Source organism: Trichosurus vulpecula, chromosome 4 (genome assembly GCF_011100635.1).
Source record: "Trichosurus vulpecula isolate mTriVul1 chromosome 4, mTriVul1.pri, whole genome shotgun sequence".
Lineage (NCBI taxonomy): Eukaryota > Metazoa > Chordata > Mammalia > Diprotodontia > Phalangeridae > Trichosurus > Trichosurus vulpecula.
In genome coordinates this window covers 7,887,862-7,906,402 of record NC_050576.1, presented here as the reverse complement: position 1 = coordinate 7,906,402, position 18,541 = coordinate 7,887,862, and the positions used below count along the sequence as shown (strand labels likewise).

Below are 18,541 nucleotides of genomic sequence, written 5' to 3'. Positions count from 1 at the left end.
TTAGGAAGCATTCCCTGACCCATGGATCTGTCTGAAAATGAACTTGCTACCTTGTAAGGAGTGAATAGCTTCTCAGGAGAGGTCCTCCAGCAGAGGTACGATGGGTGGCTACATGCAGCATCAAACAGGGATGCTATCAGTCACACAGGAGGTGGTGATGAGGCTGGACAAGATAGCCTGAATCTATCTCTGTGATTCAATACTGCTATTTCCTTTAAAAATAAATATGAAAAGAGGATGTGTAAGATCAGAGAGTGTTTTCTCTGGAAGGAGTCCTGCATTAAAAGTCAGAAACATCTGCATTTGAATCCTGCTTCGATTACTATCTATGTGATCCTGGAGAAGTCACTTAAACTACCAGTCTCAGTTTTGTCATGTGCAGAAATGGATAATAACAGCCTATGCCAAGCAGGGTAGTTGTGAAAATCAAATGAGATAATATACAGTGAACATTTTGCAAACCTTAAGGTACCTACAGGGTCAAAGAATTCAATGGATGAGCCACACTTCCCCCTTTGCTTAGCTAGGATGAGAGGGGAAACAGTTTAGACAATACTAAGATGGTTAGAAGAAAAAAATTGAACAATAACCAACCAACCAGCCAATCTCCACCGTAACATTCCACCAGAAATCCCCCGCCACCCCTTTATCTGTCTAGTTGGTCTGGAAGGAGTGGTAGTTACATATTTGAAGTACCCTGAAAGGACATGTAGATGTTTCACAAAAGGCTTCTCAAGTCTCTTATGTTCTTTCCATTTTTCTAGGGAGAAGTGAAAGAGATCCGTGTTTGTCAATTAGTCAGCCACTCTCGGGATGGTCCAAACCTCCAGAGAGAATTACCTCTACTTTCTTAGCTACTTTCTTATGCTGATTGGGCCATGCTGGTATGGCTATGGCCTCCCTGTGCTCTGTCCAGGGTGCTCATGGTAGACAATAATTTTGCTACTATTTTCATAGAAGCTGAGGAGAGAGAATGAACTTAGAATCGCACATCTGGAACATAAGGGACATCAGAGGTCACCTATTCCGCTACCCTCATTTTAGAGATGAGGAAGCAGTCTCAGAGAGGTTAAATGCCTTGCCCGACATCTCATAGCTAGAATCCAGGAATCCAAACCAGGTCATCTGAATCCAAGTCCAGGCTTCTTTTCAAGACACAATTTTAGAGCAACAGTAATAATACTTGACATTTACAGAGTGCCTTAATATTTTAAATGTACTTTGCGTATATTATCCTATTTATTCCTTACAACTCAGTGAAATAAGTATTACTAGCTTCTCCATATCCTGATGGAGAAATGGGGGCTGAAATCCAGTGATGTGCCAAGGCTCATAGAGCTAACAAGTGACTGAGGCAAGGTCAAGCTCAGGTCTTTCTAACTTCCATTGTCAAAAATTTAACCGCTCCATTCCTTAGCTGCTTATGACTTAGTCAACAAGTATTTGCTATGTGACTTGGTTAGATGCCACAGAATAAGTGGCAATGCCTTGATGGTATATGTGTTGTCAAAGCCACTAGGACCCTCTTCCATCCTCAGCAAGGGGAATGCTAGTCCATTTGGTCCCACTCAAAAATGAAGGATGAACAACACAACATATTAAGTGACTACCGTGTCCTAGGCACTGTTGTTAGCATTGGAGATCTAAGAAAGGTAAAAAATGGTCCCTGACCTAAAGAAGCATATTCTAGCAAAATGGGGATAAACCACGTCAATGTCTAAGTGTACAGATAATATATACAGAATAGACGAAAGGTAATCTGCAAAGGGAAGGCATAAGAGGCTGCTGGAATAGGGAAGGGCCTTTGGGAGAAGCTGGCCCTTGAGCTGAGTATTGGAAGAATCCAGGCAAATGGAGACAGAAGTGAGGAATTTCCTCATTCCAGGCATGAGGGGATTTCCAGTCCAGAGTCATGGAGATGAGAGATGAAGTGCTGTGTTCTACAACTGCAAGTATGAACACTGAGTTTTCACTCACTGGAGATATTTAGGCAAAAGGCAGAAGACTACCTGTAGAGAAGGTTGGAGGAGAGAGCTCTCAGACAGCCATAGCTTAGACTAGATAGGTACTCATAAATGTTTTCAACCCTGAGATCATCTTATTCTGGGAAACTGTGGTCTGGTGAACTTTGCCTGAGCCCCCTGAAAAGGAAAACCAACAGACAAATGAAACCTCCACTTAAGCCAGTAGGTGGAAATAATTCTTTTTAAGACTTGGTTGCCTGAACTGTGGCAGAGAGCTGCCACCTAGTGTCTGCTTTCTCATAGTTGTATATAAGCCTTATTTCCATAGTGAATCAATACATTTGTCACCACTCTGGAGCTAGAAGGTTTCTTAGAGATTATCTGGTTTAATTTTCTCATTTTAAACATGATACTTGGCAATTTTATATGACTTTGCCTAGGTTATAGAGCAGGTAAGGGTTAGCTTAGGCAGTATAGGGTATAGCTTAGGTGGTATAAGGGTATAGCTGGCGGAATGGGAGTCATGAGTAGATCCTGTCAGTTTGCTCAGATCATGTCAGCAAAATGGAATAGACTAGGGAGCCATTTCCAAGGAAATCTTTGAAATTATGTGGTTCTTTCTCATTGGCCTAAAATTTGTTGGTAAGCAACATTTTTCCATTGTCTCTGTAGTCTGAATGATCTGTCTCTTCCAAAAGGTCTAAGTCAAGAAGATGTACATTATCTACATTCATGTTTGTGGGAACACAGGGATTCCTTCACTGGCAACTTGTAGAGAGAAAACCATTCAGGTCCTTTGTACACTCGAGGCCACATGGTCCCTCACTAATGGACCTGAGTCCATTGCTCTTTCTTTGTCATTTGAGGTACAGGGAGCATAGTCTCTGACCTGGGCCAAGGACTACAGGGATTGAGGATTCTGGGAATATAGGGTGTTGAAGGCAGCTCAGCATCAGTGCCCTGAGGAGCAAGGGTCCAGGAGTTTAGCCCAGCAGAAGGCAGAAATGGTGTTAGCTTTGGATTGTGAAGTTGGTGGGACCAATGCTATGTAGGAACTGAGCTAAACTATGAACCTAATTTCACTATTACAAGAGACCAAGGTGGTTTAGGGGGACTTATGCCCCTGAGATGGTAGAGGGAATATTTATTCTGGTTATGTAGTTGAAGCAAATTTTCTCTTCTAAAAGGTATTAGATGTTAAGTGGTTAAATGACTATACTGATGGTCAGTGGGCCCCTGAAGTGAGGAGAATACAGCCAAGGAGGCTTGAGCCAATTGCAGAGAAAAGAAAAACCTGTAAATACTTTGAGGTGCCCTAGAACCCTTTGGATGAAACTAAACAGGTCTTTCCCTGAGAGGCCAGAACAAATCATAGTACATGGGGGTTTGAACTCTAGTTTTCACCCATCAAATTGAGCGATCTTCCTACTGTACAATGTGGCCTGCTGTGATTCTGAAGAAGCATGATGTGAAGACAGCAGGCCAAAAAAAGGTCTTGTCCTGTAGTAATGATTGGAAAAAGCCAACTTCAAGATTGGGTATATAGGATCACAGGAACACAGGTCCAGAGGTGAAAGGGTTCTTAGGGATGATCTCTTGCAACCTTCTCATTTTTTTATACAAGGAAATTGAGGCCCAAGGGCTTGAGTGACTTGCTTATGCTTCTTGAATTATAATATCTACCCACTTGTTTCTTTTAATTTTGCCTATACTTGGAATTTTACTTCTGCAGTCATTCAAATCACTTTTTCCTAGTTATATCAGTATATAAATGTGTGACTATTGTGATTTTTTTGTCATTGTGATGAACTCCAAGTATAGAAACTCCTTTCTCTGAAGCAGATTGCAATCCCTGTATATACTAATAGATGAGCATTAGGGACTTGCTTGGGGTTCATAACTTGCTCAATATAATATAGATAACAACTGACAGAGGGAGGATTTGAACCCAAGACCACCTGACTCCAAACCCAAGTATCCATTCACTAGGCCACACTACTTCTATAGAAGTATATATATATATATATATATGTATAATGAATGAAAATTAAAATTCTGTTCTGGTGTTGGGCTTAAAGATGCCAAATGCACTCAAAAGCCTTAAGATCAGGGTGAAGTTTTCCTTTATACAACAAAGAAAATTCTATGAACAACCTGGGTGGCATTTTTTATATCGTTGCCTTGGAACAACTGAATGTACACTCCTAGAAGGTAGTTTTTGACTCTAGCTTCTTTCCTCTTCAATATATCTTTCCACAGCTGCCAACAAACCCAATTTTTCCAATGCACAATTCTAACCATTTCACTCACTTTCTCAACGAGCTTCAATGGCTCCCTATTGAACATAGAATGGCATACAAATTCCTTAGCCTGGCATTTAATACTTTCTATAAATTATCTGCAATCAACCCTACCAGTATTGATAGAATGCATGAATTCTCTGTACAATATAATGAGCCTTTCAACTGTTCCTAAGTTATCCCAGCAACCTCTACCTTGGCAAATTCATTCAATTCTTCCCCTTTATATATTAGAAAACAAAACAAGACAAAACAAAACATTCTTTCCTCACCATCATAAGCTGGAGTCTGTTTCTGTTTCTTTCTTAGAGATGCCACCTCGCCAAAAGCATCCTCATATCTTCTTGTTATTTTATACTATAGTTAATCTGCGTATGTTAAATTTATCCTTAGATTATAAGCCTCTTGGATGCCAAGATACCACCATTTTTCAGTTTTGTATCAACATAAACTAAGCTGGCACTTTGCATATAGTGGGCCCTTAATAACTGTTTGCTGAACTCAACTTGAAAGCCAAGGGTCCCCTTCCCCTTGTGTAAGCAAGATACATGGTCACTTATTGTTACTAAGGCTCCCCTACCCCAAAGTACGTGCTGCAGAAATTTCTCATCCTGGCTGAAATGCCATGTTCTGAACTGAAACTAATGTAAAACATGCAATTCCACATTCTGAACTGAAACTAACTTAAAACATTCCTAACTATTGTAACTTTAAAAATAAACAAATACTTCCCCTCCCTCTATTTGAATTCTCTTGTAGGACGCTATGTCCACAAACAAGGGGGGGACCATCTAGCACATGTATTATTGAAAGCCTGATCACTTACTAGAGTAAAAGCCATTACTTTAACCATTCCAAGCTTTACTCATATCTCTGGCTCTTTCCTGTATAGATCTAATTGACTGGGGGAGTCGATGGAGAATTTATCTATTACATTAGGATCTTTTATACTCCCATTTCCATTGTATTTATTGAACAATTTCTATAGCTCAGTTCACTATATTTGCCCCCACTATAGTAGGATGCCTAACTAAATATGGTTTGTTAGATTTTTTATTATCCTTATTACAATAAACCAATTTTCTATAAAATACAGTGTTAGTAGAAAAATACTGTTGAAATATCCCAAATTATTAATAACCATCCCAACATGCCCATTACCTTCTTGAAAAAACCAGGAGGCCAATGCAATGTTTCAGAAACAGAATGGTTAAAGGGAAGGTCCTTGGATTTAGGGTCAGAGGCCCTGAATTCCTCTCACATCTCTGACATTTACCCCCTATGGGACCCTGGGGAAGTTGCTTGACTTCTCCTGCCTGTTTCCTCATCTATAAAAGGAGAGAGTTGGATTGTATGGGCTTTAAGGTCTTCTAAACTTAAATATATTATCCTTTTATCTTCCTGGGCCAGTACAACTGCAGGAAAGGAAAGGAATTATTCCATCTTTTGTAAGAAACAGATTTGTCATAACAAGGTGTCAACAAGACAAAACTGAGCACTGCCCAACCTCCCCTCCTCCCCCATCCTCTTTGTAAGGAATTAGAAATGATTGGGAGAGGGAAAAACATATTCTTCCTAGAGTTCATTTTTTTGAAAATAAATGATTTATTATAAACTTAACATTGACAATCAATACAACTAATTAAACTTACTCCGTGACTATTTGCATTTAAATGGATGAATCCTCCCTGAATTCTCGGAAGGAAATCTTCCTTTCAGTTTATCTCCTTGCTCCATTGCATATAAGCACATTGAGAGGATTCTCATCTAAGCTCTCCTGTGTGAAGTGGGGCTGGGGGCAGGACTTGCCTTAATGCCTCTTCAGCCTCATTTCCATGTAAAAAGAATGGCCTGTAAGTATGATCTCTTCAGCAGCACATCCTGAATAGCTATGGCTTCTGTCTTACACTGTTGATTAATTCTGGAGAGCATGTAGCCTATATCTTTACAATCATTATAAAAAGACTTCCTCATTTTTTTAAAGGATGGAATCCTTTCCTTCTTTCCATGTATTATCCTTCTCAACCTCATGCAGAAATCAAAAGCTTCAAATGCCCTGATTTGGTCACTGGGCTCTTTTCCCCATGCACTATCTCTGATATACAGTCCTCACTTACCTTTGCCTCTTAGAATTGTTGGCTTCCTTCAGTGGTCTGCTCACCTTTCACTTCCTTTATGAGATCTGCATTTTCCCGTGTTATTAACGCACCCCTAATACTTTATATTTACTTCAAATACATTTTGTATTGACTTATCTATTTGCATATTTTCCCTTGAACAGTGATTTCATGAAGCTCCATGAGATCAGAGATTATTTATTTTTGTCTCTTATATCCAAAGAATAGAAAAGCACCTAGCACATAGTAGGCACTTTACAAATGCTTGTAATGCTGAGTGTGCTAAAGGAAATAAGGTCTAGGGATCTTTTGATCTCAAATAACAAATTTCAGTTTCTAATTCTCAGTCAAAATTTTTTAACACCCAAAATGCATTTAATATAGAAGTGAAATAAGAAGGCAGGTTTCAAGGTGGATAGAAATTTAACATCATCTGTAAAGTCTTGCCTGGCTAATTAATTGCTTCACAGTCCAATCTATTAAAATGCACATTCTTATTTTATCCCCAGGCCTTAAACTTTTAAATGTACCCTTTTGCTTCTGAGTTGTGCCAATAGTTTTTGTGTTTGCTTAATAAATATTTATCTGTATGTCCCTAGTGTGTGCATATGTATCAGCGGTTATCTACTACAGTCTGATCTAAGATATCTGGTTGCAAAAGAGAATGTCTTCTTCAGGTCCCTTCTTCTCCTAGGGATTATCTCAACAGACTCCTATTTAGTGTCCCTGCCTCCAGGCTCGCCTCTCCACAGAGCTTCCAGGTCAATATTCCTAAAGAACAAATTGGAACAGGTCAATATCTATTCTAGTAAGTCCCGTTGGTTCCTAATTGCCTCTAGGATCAGATAATAAAATACAAATCTGCTTAGTATTTAAAGACCTTCACAACCCAACTTCAGCCATGTTTCCAGACCCTTTACATGTTACTTCTTTTCATGACCTTGTCAGCCCAGTCAGAATGACCTTCTTAATGCTCCTCACAAGGGACATTTCATTTCTTGTCACCGTTGCTGTGCACTGACTGCCCTCTATGTGGGAACGTACTCCATCCACTCCCTCCTCACCTCTACTGCCTATTTAGTTTCCTCAAAGTTCACCTCTCTTGTTACTTTATACAATTAGTTAATAAGTATTTGTTAGGTGCCTACAATGTGCCAGGTACAGTTCTAGGCACTGTGGATACAAATCTAATGAATGAAATAATCCCTACTCACAAAGAGCTCACATTATAACAGAGTGGATAACAGGTGCCCGTGAGCCTATGCAGGACAAATCTAAGAGAAAAAATATGAATAAATGCAAAGTCAATTAAATAAAAGAGAGCTGAAAGGGAAGGTCCTAGGAGTGGAATGGAATCAAGAAAAGCTTTATGAAGAAGATGTTGGTCCATGTTAGGAAGAAAAGTGGGATTCTCTGAAGTGAAGGTAAGGAAGGAGTGTATCCCAGCCATGGACAACAGGATGTCATGTTCAAGAACAGTAAGAAGGCCAGATTGACTGACTTTCAGGATGGAAGAAGTGGAATAATCTACAATGAGGCTAGAACGATAGCTTGGAACAAGATTGTGAAAGGCTCTAAAAGCTAAACAGAGGAGTTTTTATTTAATTTTAGGGGTAATCCTAAGCCACTGGAGCTTTTTGAGTGAAGGTTGAACATGGTCAGATCTGCACTTCAGAAAAATCCTTTTGATAGCACTATTGAGGAAGGACTCAAGTAGGGAAAGGCTTGGGGCAAGGAGACTAATTGGATGGCCATAGCAATAGAATAAGAAAGAGGGGAGGAGGTCCTGAGCTAAACTGGTCGTTGTCTGATTAGGGAGAAGAGTCAGATACAAGATGTGCTGTGGAGGTAGAAATGTCAAGATTTTACAATTGATTAGATGTGTGGGGTGAGCAGGAATGAGCAGTAAAGGGAAACACCAAGGTTAAAAATCTAAGCAAAAAGAAGGATGGGAATGCTCTCTACACAAAATAGGGAGATTTGAAAGACATATGGGTTGGGGGGCGCAAAATAATGAGTTCTCTTTTTGACATGTTGAGTTTGAGGTGCTTACAGGTCACCCAATTCTAAATGTCCAAACATCTTCCATAATACAAGATTGATACTCAGTGAAGAGACTGGGCCTGGATTATGGTTCTTTGAGTCATCTGAATAATTAAATAATAATTAAATCCATGGAAGCCAATAATATTACCAAGAACATGTTGAGAGGCAGAATATAAGCCTTGGGGAAAACTCATAGTTAGAGGGTATGATATGGATAATGAACCAGTATAAGAGTCTCAGGAGAGGTCAGAAAAGTGGGAGGATGGGGAAAGAATCTTATCACAAAAACCCAAGGATGAGAGTGAAGGAGAAGAAGGTAGTGGACTGTGTCAAATGCATCTGAGAAGTTTTTTTTTTTTAAACAGACCATTATGTTTGGTAATGAAGATCTCATTGGTAACTTCAGAGAGTGAAATTTCAGTTGAATGTTGAAGTTGGGAGGCAAACGACAAGGGGTTGGAGAGGAAACTGAAGCACCAAGTATAGATAATCTAAATGTATGACTGAGCAAGGGAGAAAAGCCATAGCTTGAGGTGATGGCAGGACTTGGTAAAGGTTTTTTCAAGAATCAGGGAAATGGGCATGTTTAAAGTCAATAGTGAAGGAATGAGTAGAGCCTAAAGATTCAAGGACTGAGGGGATAATAAAGGTTTTAGTGCGATAAGATGTTTGAATTAACCTTGGCAAGAAGAAGGACCATCTGATTTTTACAGACAGTGAGGGATGATAACAAGGGGTTTTGAGATGAAGAAAAGCAAATAAAAAAGAGCTCACATCAAATGGCCTCAATTTTCTCAGTACCACAAGAGGCAAGGTTCTCAACTGAGACTGGGAAGGAAACATCATGTGAGAAGCCTATGGAGAGAAGAAAGGGTTTGAAAAGCTTTAGTTGGTTGTGAGATAGAAAATCAATAATGGAAAAATAAAATGACTTCCCTGTTGTGGTGAAGACTGTAGACAGTCAAGCATGGCTGTGTGACTTCAGTTCCACTCAACTGTATGAAGACTTTACTCATCACTCTCCAGCTGCTAACACCTCTTTTCCCATCATAATAACATAGTATTTGCTTTGTAAATTTACCCAATGAATGTACATTGATTAAATTAATTAAATGGAACATTTCACTTAATCTTGCTCCACACAACACTAAAAACATTTTTACTCTTATAAGACACTGCATTTACTGATTTGGGGACAGAGTGGATGTAGTTCCTGCACAATGTAGATATAGCCAATGATCTCTGATAAAGAAAGGGCAAAAATAAACAAACAAAAGCCTTTTTGTTACCAATGTATGTGACAACATTGGTGGAATGCTTGACCCCATCAGACATATTTCATCCTATCAGTCTTATTTGCCTATCCTGGATATGGAGGGAAGCAGCCATGGGTAACTGAAGGGACAACTAGGTGAGTGGGTGGGGGACTAGTTAGAGGGATAGTTATTGACTTGTGGGAGAAGAGAGTGCATCAAATTGTGGAGTTAATCTGATATTGGAGATATAGATTCCATCAGGTTGTTGTGAGGGGTAAAGTGTTCCTGGCTTGTGGAATGTTTCTCTGAGGGCCCATCCCAGCATTACTGTAATATAAACGAGAAATCCAGAGTGGGGTGCCTAGTTTGACTCTTTGAGTTATCAGCCACAAACAGAAAAGCCAGCTGTTATAACTAAAGTAAAAGAGCTCTGAATTCATAGCCATGAGATTGACGCTTTGTGGAGCCACCTCTGACTGAAAGTACCAAAAGAGGTTGAATCCTATCTGCCTTCCCCCCTACTTTCCACCATCTACAGGAAGGGGGTCAGTGCATGGCAAGGAGAAACTATGAGAAAAAGGCCTAGTAGGGAGAAGTAATTCCATCCACTTTGTAGGGTCTTAGAATAAACACTAGGGAAAGCAATGAATGATAATTGTGGTCCACTGGAGGAACCACGTCAGGTAATATCAATGAAGACTAAGGAGCCACACCAGCTGGGAGATTGACTTCCCCTAGAATGGCCTCTGGGAAGATTTGCTCATAGGCACACGTCATTATTTTCCATTAGATCCTGATTTTATTTGAAAGGTAAATAAGTTAGCTCGTGCTTTGTAATGTGCAAACCATGTGCTTGTTATGTCATACATAGATTACAAAATCTAGGTGCCAAAGAATGAAGTTCACACATTATCCTGATATGAACATTGATCCTGGAAAGAAGAAATCCCTTGAAGTATAACTGCAACCTTCCTACCATGTAAGACTCCTTACTAACAAGCATCAAGTCACTTCCAAGGGACTAAAGACTGAGACTTTTGTCTTTCTCAATCTTTATATACCCAGCATGTCATCACACAGAACAAATGGAAATGTAATAAATATTGGTGGTGATGATGATTTTGATGGACAGTGCATAGATATAATCCCTAATCTGAATCCTCCAGCTTTCTGGTGACTATCTCAATCAGGCCTTATTGCTTCGCTGTGGTCCTGAGTTGGGAGTAGTGTTATATTCTGAACTAGTATAAGCAGTCTACTAAAATCAGTAAGTAAAACATGAATTTTGAGGCAGAGCAGAAGTTATGTTGAGAAATCATGAACTGAATAAATACCAAATACTAAAAAGTAGAGCAGAGAGAATTAAAAATTTTTAATAAAGAACTTTATGTCCCAAATTGCATCATCATTTTTGCTATGCTTTTATCTGGAAAATTAATCAACTAATTATGGATAATTATAATTAATATCTGAATTCATTATATGTGAGCATATTAATTAGGATTCTGAAATATATTCTGAACTTTCAAAACAGTTATAATCTCACAATCAGAGAATAATGCAAGCTTGATTGTTTGAGGGTTTTTTTTTAACAAAAAACCTCAGACCTTAAAATAAATTTCATATTAATGCTATAAAAATGCTGTTTGTTTTGCAGGATCTCATATCTCAGCTCATAGATCAATGTTTACAATCACAAACTTTCCATGACATGGGATCATGCCTGCAGTAAGAGATTAAACTATTGTGATTTTTGCTTAAGATTTTTCAGAGACAGAAAGTCAGTTTAGTTTGCCAGGCTAAGCAAAATCCAAGCACCTTCTCCTTTATAAAAGCCCAAAGAATAAAAATAGGCGTTTACAAAATAGTGCAATTTGGAAGGGCTTATTCACTTGACAACAGAATTCATACTGTATTTGCTTTAAATGACCTCTACCTAGTACATTTCAAGAGGGCTGACTCTGGAGGTACTGGCTTATGCCTCACTGAATGAAGCCAAGCAAAGGCCAGATGTCCATCATCGGGTACATTGTAGAGGAGGGTCTATTTCACCGATATTACAATTTATGTTCAGCTCTTTAGGAAAGCACTCATTGCTTAAAGTGTGGCACAGCTGTAAAATGTCTGGATAATTTTCACCTTAACATTGTCCTTCAGCTTTCAATATGACCTTTGGGCATGTTATTTATTCTCTTTCTTTTTTCCCCATTTTCTTCAGCTCTATGAGGGAGACATTAGTTCTGTGAAGACCTAACATAATTTTAAAGTCCTGGAAATCTAAAAGGCTTCATAAAGTCTCAAGAACTGTAATCATTAATATCATTCTCCAATTCATCAACTCCATCTCTATGACCTTCAGGAAATTCCATTTCCAGAAATAAAAGTCAACAATACAAAAGATTGCTTCCAGTTGGTGGTCAGAATCACTTACTCTGAACAACAAGGGCATGCATTAAAAAATAAAATTATTTTCATGTTTCAAGGACTAATGAATGATGATTTCCAGGACTAAGAAGATAAACGAGAAGTGGTTTTTTATGATGAATTAGAAAGTACTGGTACTTTAAATCTGTTTATGTATTCAACAGACAAATCTATGTTTCAAAGTACAATTTACCTGTCACCTTCTACATAAGACTTTTCCTAATTCCTACAGTTGCCTAACTCTTTCAGCTCCACTAACTATGTTGTATCTATTCAGTAATATGCTTCCATATTCTAATGTTCCTGTTATCTCGGCAGTTAGAATGTAAGCTCCTTGAGGGCAAGGTACTGTTTCCTGTTTGGTCTCTGTATCTCACAGGTTTAGCACAATATCTGCCATTTATAGGCATTCAATAAATTTCTGTTAATTGAATAACATCTACTTTTTTGAAATTACTTTGTATATACTTTCCACTTACTCATCTACTTTTATGTTTTATTCCTTCAATTGAATATCAGCACCTTGAAGGCTTGGGATTGTTTTTCTTTCCTTCTCTGGCTTTGTATCCCTAGCCCCAATAGAATGTCTTGCACATATTCGGTGCTAAATAAATTCTTGTTGAATTAAATGAGCTTTTCTTTAACAGTTTTTAAAGACTATGCAACACAAATGTCCTGTTGTTATACAATTATTTTTGTACTGTACAGATAGTGGCAGGATGAGTGATGGGACCAGGTTAAAATTGGTAAATCCATTAGAGGCAATATAATCCAATTTTACTTTAAGAAGAAGAAACTGAGGAATAGAGAGAGATTTGCCCAATGTCACACAGGTAACAAGTGGCAATAGTGGAATCCAAACCAGGGCTGGGATTTGAACCAACAAACTATGTCTCCCAGACCAGCATCTTTTCTCCAGCACCAGGCTGCTCCCTTACATCTTGAGGCTATGTCAATGAATTTAATGGAACAAAAACAGCATTTTGGTGGGGATCATCTTAGTATTACACAATATGTGAAATTCTGCAGTTTGACAAGCTATGGCAAAGTTATTGTCTTCTATTTGGGGCTACTGGCCTCTTTTCCTCATAACTTATAACTATGTCCTAAATTAATGGACATTCTTTTCTAATGTTGGACCAATATTAACACTAAAATCAGCTGAAGTATGCAGCATAAGAAAAGACATCACCTTTTATCTTGCTGAGGGGAAGAAAATAAGATTGAGCCAGTATCATTGGCATGATTGAAGTCATTTTCAAATATGGTGGTCATTACTGGGAGGATTGGAGAAGAGAACTAGCAATAGCAATGATTTAAATTTTCAAATGCCCCGTACATTTCATTCAGATTGAAAAATGCCTCTTACCTTTCAAACTCTGAGACTCTAGAGCTGATCAAAGCAGAGTTTTCTTTTAATCTCACTACTTGCTATACTGCATAGCCTTTTCTTGAATAATGATGTTAATAATTCAGTTTTCCTTTCTGCCAATTGAAACAGATTTTGACTTGTCAGGAATGTATAAAAAATCTAAGTTATGGACTCAGTGTACTCATTTCTTCAGAATTTATGGCCATAAATTATCTGAATAGAATTCCACCTGTCTCTCTTCTATGTTTCCTATCTTTCCATGAAGGTACCCACTTTATCTCTGCCCTAACTCTCCAGCCACAATGTTAGACTCTATGAGATCCATCTGGAACTATTTCGTAATCTCTTTCTCTAATCACAAAGAGGCAGCAAATGAACTGATTATTATAATCTTTCAAAGAACCTAGATTATCTACCACATTGATGGTAGTACCATAGAAAATAACTCCCCCTCCAAAAAAAAAGACGCATCATTTCAAATGACTGAAATCTTAACATGCAGGACTACCTAAGAAGTCATTCAATAGATAGGGTAGTTAGGTGGTGCAGTAGATAGAGTGCCAGGCCTGGAGTCAAGAAGACTCATCTCTCTGAGTTCAAATCTGGCCACAGGCACTTACTATCTTGTGAACCTGGGCAAGTCACTTAACTCTGTCTGTCTCTGTTTCCTCATCTGTATAATAAGCTGGAGAAGGAAATGTCAAACCACTCCACTATCTTTGCCAAGAAAACTCCAAATAGTGTCATGAAGAGTTGGCCACAACGGCAAAATGACTTAAAATCAATGAAATATTTAGCAGAGGATCTTTCCTATAAACAGATAGTGTGACCTTTGCTTTACTTCTAGATAGGATCCTCTTTTTTGTCTAGACTAAAAGAATGATGCACGACGGTAAATTTTTCATTTAAAGCATTTGAACTCCATTGGAAGGACCCCTAAGTAATGAAAAAGCCCATTGTTAGAAGGGATCTACTAAAAAAAAGGACTTCCTTGCCCTTCAGTTTAAGGTAGCTTTGCTGCCATGTATAGAATAGACTCCCACTATGACAGGTGACAACTCCCTTCCCATTTTACATTTTGAATTTATAGTCAGTATAAATTCATTTGAATATATTCCTTACAAGACTTAAGTCAAACAATTATACACTTCAAAATCACACTTAAAAGGGAAGAAAAACATTTAAGCAATGACAGAAGATGACTTTTAAAAAATTATTCAATCTTTATATTACAAGAGGGAGTTCAGTATATTGTAAGTACATATTTGCTTTATTTTCAATAGCGAAACTGAGGTCAAGAAGTTCTCTGATTTGTCAAAATCTTCTTCAGAGTAATCAGAGATAACAGGCCTTAATGAATTGTAGGTCTTAACGATTGAGAATCACACTCTGGTGCTCAAGAGTTCTAGTTTCATTGATTTCCCATTTGACCTTGAGTGTCGTCTTCAAAATGGAACTGGTTTTAATGATGCTCCCAGTTCTCCCTCCAGATTGCTCTAGGATAGTCTAAAGTTAATTGTTCTGGAAAAGATTCAGAATTCTAGGTACTGTCTATATGATCTCCAAAAAATGCAAAACTGGGTGATTAAAGTAGAAACACTTTATTTTAAAAAAATATTTATGATTGATTCTAGTTATGCAGTTTCTATCTCGATTCTAAATTCTCCAGTTCTAGACTGACTTCAAATGAATACTCCTAATAAACTTAGTTTCCAGATAAACTGCCCTATTTGCTATTTCTTGTATATGACATTCAATCTCTGACCACCTTGCTTTTGAACAACCTATACCCCAACATGGTATGTTCTGCTTCCTCTCTTCTACCTTTTAGATCCCCCGACTGACTTTTAGGTTCAGATGCGTGGTGCTTTTCCTAATGCTCACTCTTATTTTTGCTCTCCCCCTTGCCCCATTGAAATGGCTTTGAATTTACCTCACATATAATTTTTATTGATTTATCTGTATGCATATTGAATTCCTCTTCACCTGTCTCCCCCTGGAATGTAAGCTCTTTGATGGAGAAGACCGATTTTTAAAAAAAATTTGGCCTTTGTATTCCTGGAACCTGCCACAGTGTAGCAACATCTAATAGATACCTTTTGAATTGAATTGAATTCACAGATCCTATCTCAGTAAAATGTTGTATTATCACTGGGAATGGGCGATCCACCCAGGCAGTCATGTCCACTCTTCTTTTTTGGTGAATCCCACTTACAAACTCTTGGCTCAGCAGCTACTAGAAATCCTTACAAACTTTTTACTAAGCTAAATAGCTTCAGCATTTTTCATTTTACTTTGTTGGCTTTAAATAGCCAACAGCCCAAATGAACTGCCAACTCCTAGCACAACAAGATCAGAGATGTTTCTAATATCAACAGCTTTTATCTTGGTTTTATTTATATCACATAAGGATGAAAAAACATTCACAGTTAAAAAAAAGGCTTTTTAAGTGTTCTTACAGCAATAGCCTATCTTTCCAGAATGAGTACTTGAGGTTGAATTAGAAAGCATCTGAAAATAAAGCACAACAACTGAAATAAGCACTTTGACTTGACAGCTTCAAGAGAGCCAATATCCACCATGATAATACACCAAGCGTGGAAGCATAGGTTTTCCCCCAGCTATTGTTTCTTTTAGAAACACTAAATGCCTTCCTGTTTCATAATGATTTTACAATAATGTAACATCAGGTCAAAGTAAATAGTTTTTTGATTGCAACACAGAAAACCAGTCAATTCTCTCTAGCTTGGTTTGCAAGGGCATTGCAAAGGCTGATCACCTTGCTTGGGTTGCCCGATGTGGCAGGAATTTACCATAGAGCTTCTACAGAGTAGAGGGTGAGATGTTAGCCTCAGATCGGCAACTCTCCAGCAGGGCACATTAGAACAAATACACGAGGACAGTAAACTGACCTTCTCATGGTTTCACTGTGCCTATCACTATGACAATGGGGACATCTTGTTAAATGAAGAGAAGTACCCAGACATACTTTGTGAATGTATGTGGATACTGACCTGGACTTGTGACGGGGCTAGAGGTAGGAGGCTCAATAATTTCTACAAAAAGGGAAAAGGAAAGAAAGACAAAAAAGAAAGAACATTTTGGATATTAATCACATATAAGAGACAAACACCCATGAGACAACCAACAATCATGCAACATGGATAAGAAGGGTCTTCTATTTTGAAAATGCCAGCAATGGCCACAGACTGACAACATGAAACATTCATCAAGGGTAAAATCGGAGATTCTTAAAAGCCTGACCCTGAGAGGCAGTAGGGCATAAGGAATAGAGGGCTGGATTGGGAGACCCAGAAGCCATCTGACACTTACTTGGGGTGGGACCTAGGCAAATCATTTAAACTCTTTGAGCTACCTCATATTTTAAAGGAGGCTAAGGATACCTCACAGGCTGGGAAAGGGTTAAATGAACAGATGAACACAAAATGCTTTGCAAACTCTAAAGGACTCAATAAACGGTACTTTGCATGCCATCACTAAAAATTAGCAGTAATTTCCTTATGCTAGGTATTGTGATCCAACTTGATTGGGGCTAAGATCCTTTCTTCCAGTTCCTGGGACACAGCTCTGAGTGCTTTTCCTGGGAATTACTGAAGCCTATGATAGGCAAGAAGGGCTCTTCCTGAAAGCTGCATCTCCTGAGAGGGGCAATGATTTTGTGCTATTTAGAAGCACCAAAAACCAATGGAGAAATGGATGCCACCCACAACCACTTTCAAAAAGAGAAATTGGGTATAGTTCATTTCATCAGAATTGATTTCTTTAATGTTCTAGGTTAAAAATTAAAAAAAAAACCTTAAAAAGAATACTAGATCTCAAGTTCCTTTGACTAACAAGGAGAGCCCGGCAAAGCAGAGCAGGATGAGTGATACAGGGACAAATCTGTGATTTGGATTTCAGTATATCTATCCTAAATCTAAATACTGACATTTTAAACCAGCATGGGCCTTCATTTTAGATTTTAACTTTTATTTAGTTTTTTAATAGAATTGTGTTTTGTTTGCATATACTCAAATACCACCTGTCTCTGTGTGAGCTTAGGTCAGTGACTAAAACCATAAGCCTCAATTTCCTCATCTGTAAAATCAGGGAGCTGACCTAGAAGAACCTCTGAGGTATCTTCTAGATCCAGCTCTATGATCTGAAATAGCAATAAAACTATAGCATCATGACCAAAAGCCAAACAAGTATGATCTTTAGCAAAGGAACATTTGAGTAAGTCTATTATGAGTAAGAAAACAAATGATCCTTTTTAAGGCAAACCAAATAAAGAGTTGGGGATTCATGAAAAATATACATACATATATGTTTATATACACAAGTGTGCTTTTTATTTTACATGTTTATATTCCCTCGTATGTGTATATATGCATATATGTACTCCATGTATGTTATAGATAGATAAATATATTTTAACATACTTGGTTTCCTTTTCAATTCCATATATTTTATTTAAGCTTTTAAAGACATTGTTCTGAAAGGCAGTTGCAGAAGTTTCAATGAGTTATCAAAAGTGTCAGTGAAACAACAATTTACAGATCCCTTGGTAGATGCGAAGATGTGCTGGTAAATGTTTAATAATTGATTCTCTAAAATGTGTATATGAGTTTTAAGGTTAATCTGCTTTATTAACATTTTCTCTATCTTTTTTATTCACTCAAGAAAACAATAACTCAAGATCTGATTTGTAGCTTTCGCCAATTTCTGGGGTATAAATGCTCATATTGAAAATTTAACAATAGACTCTCCTGAGCCAGTTGAAGCTGTTTCAAGCTCCCCCCAGGACCACAGAGACATTTATCTGTCATATTGCTTCTTTAGCTCAATGTCATGGTTCAGGAAGACAGAAAGTTTGCATTCGTTGCATCATGAATTTAGAGCTGGAAGGGCCTTGGAGGGCATCAATTGCAGCACATTTACAGATGAGGAAATGAAAACACAGAGAAGTAAAACACTGGCTCAGCATCACCCAGAAAGTAAGTGTCAAAGATAGGATTGGAACTCAGGTCTTCTGGACTCAAATTCAATGCCCTATCCACTT

At 38.1% G+C, this 18,541-nt stretch overlaps 1 protein-coding gene and 1 non-coding gene across 2 annotated transcripts in view; both read right to left on the bottom strand.

Moving 5' to 3' along the window:
• NEGR1 (neuronal growth regulator 1) overlaps positions 1 to 18,541 on the bottom strand; it is a gene marked incomplete at its 5' end in the record, with an annotated part of 1,111,620 nt that overhangs the window by 145,738 nt on the left and 947,341 nt on the right.
• Positions 1,448 to 1,570, bottom strand: LOC118849353. The gene has a single exon (XR_005010400.1). It is a non-coding gene; the product is annotated as a U6atac minor spliceosomal RNA (small nuclear RNA).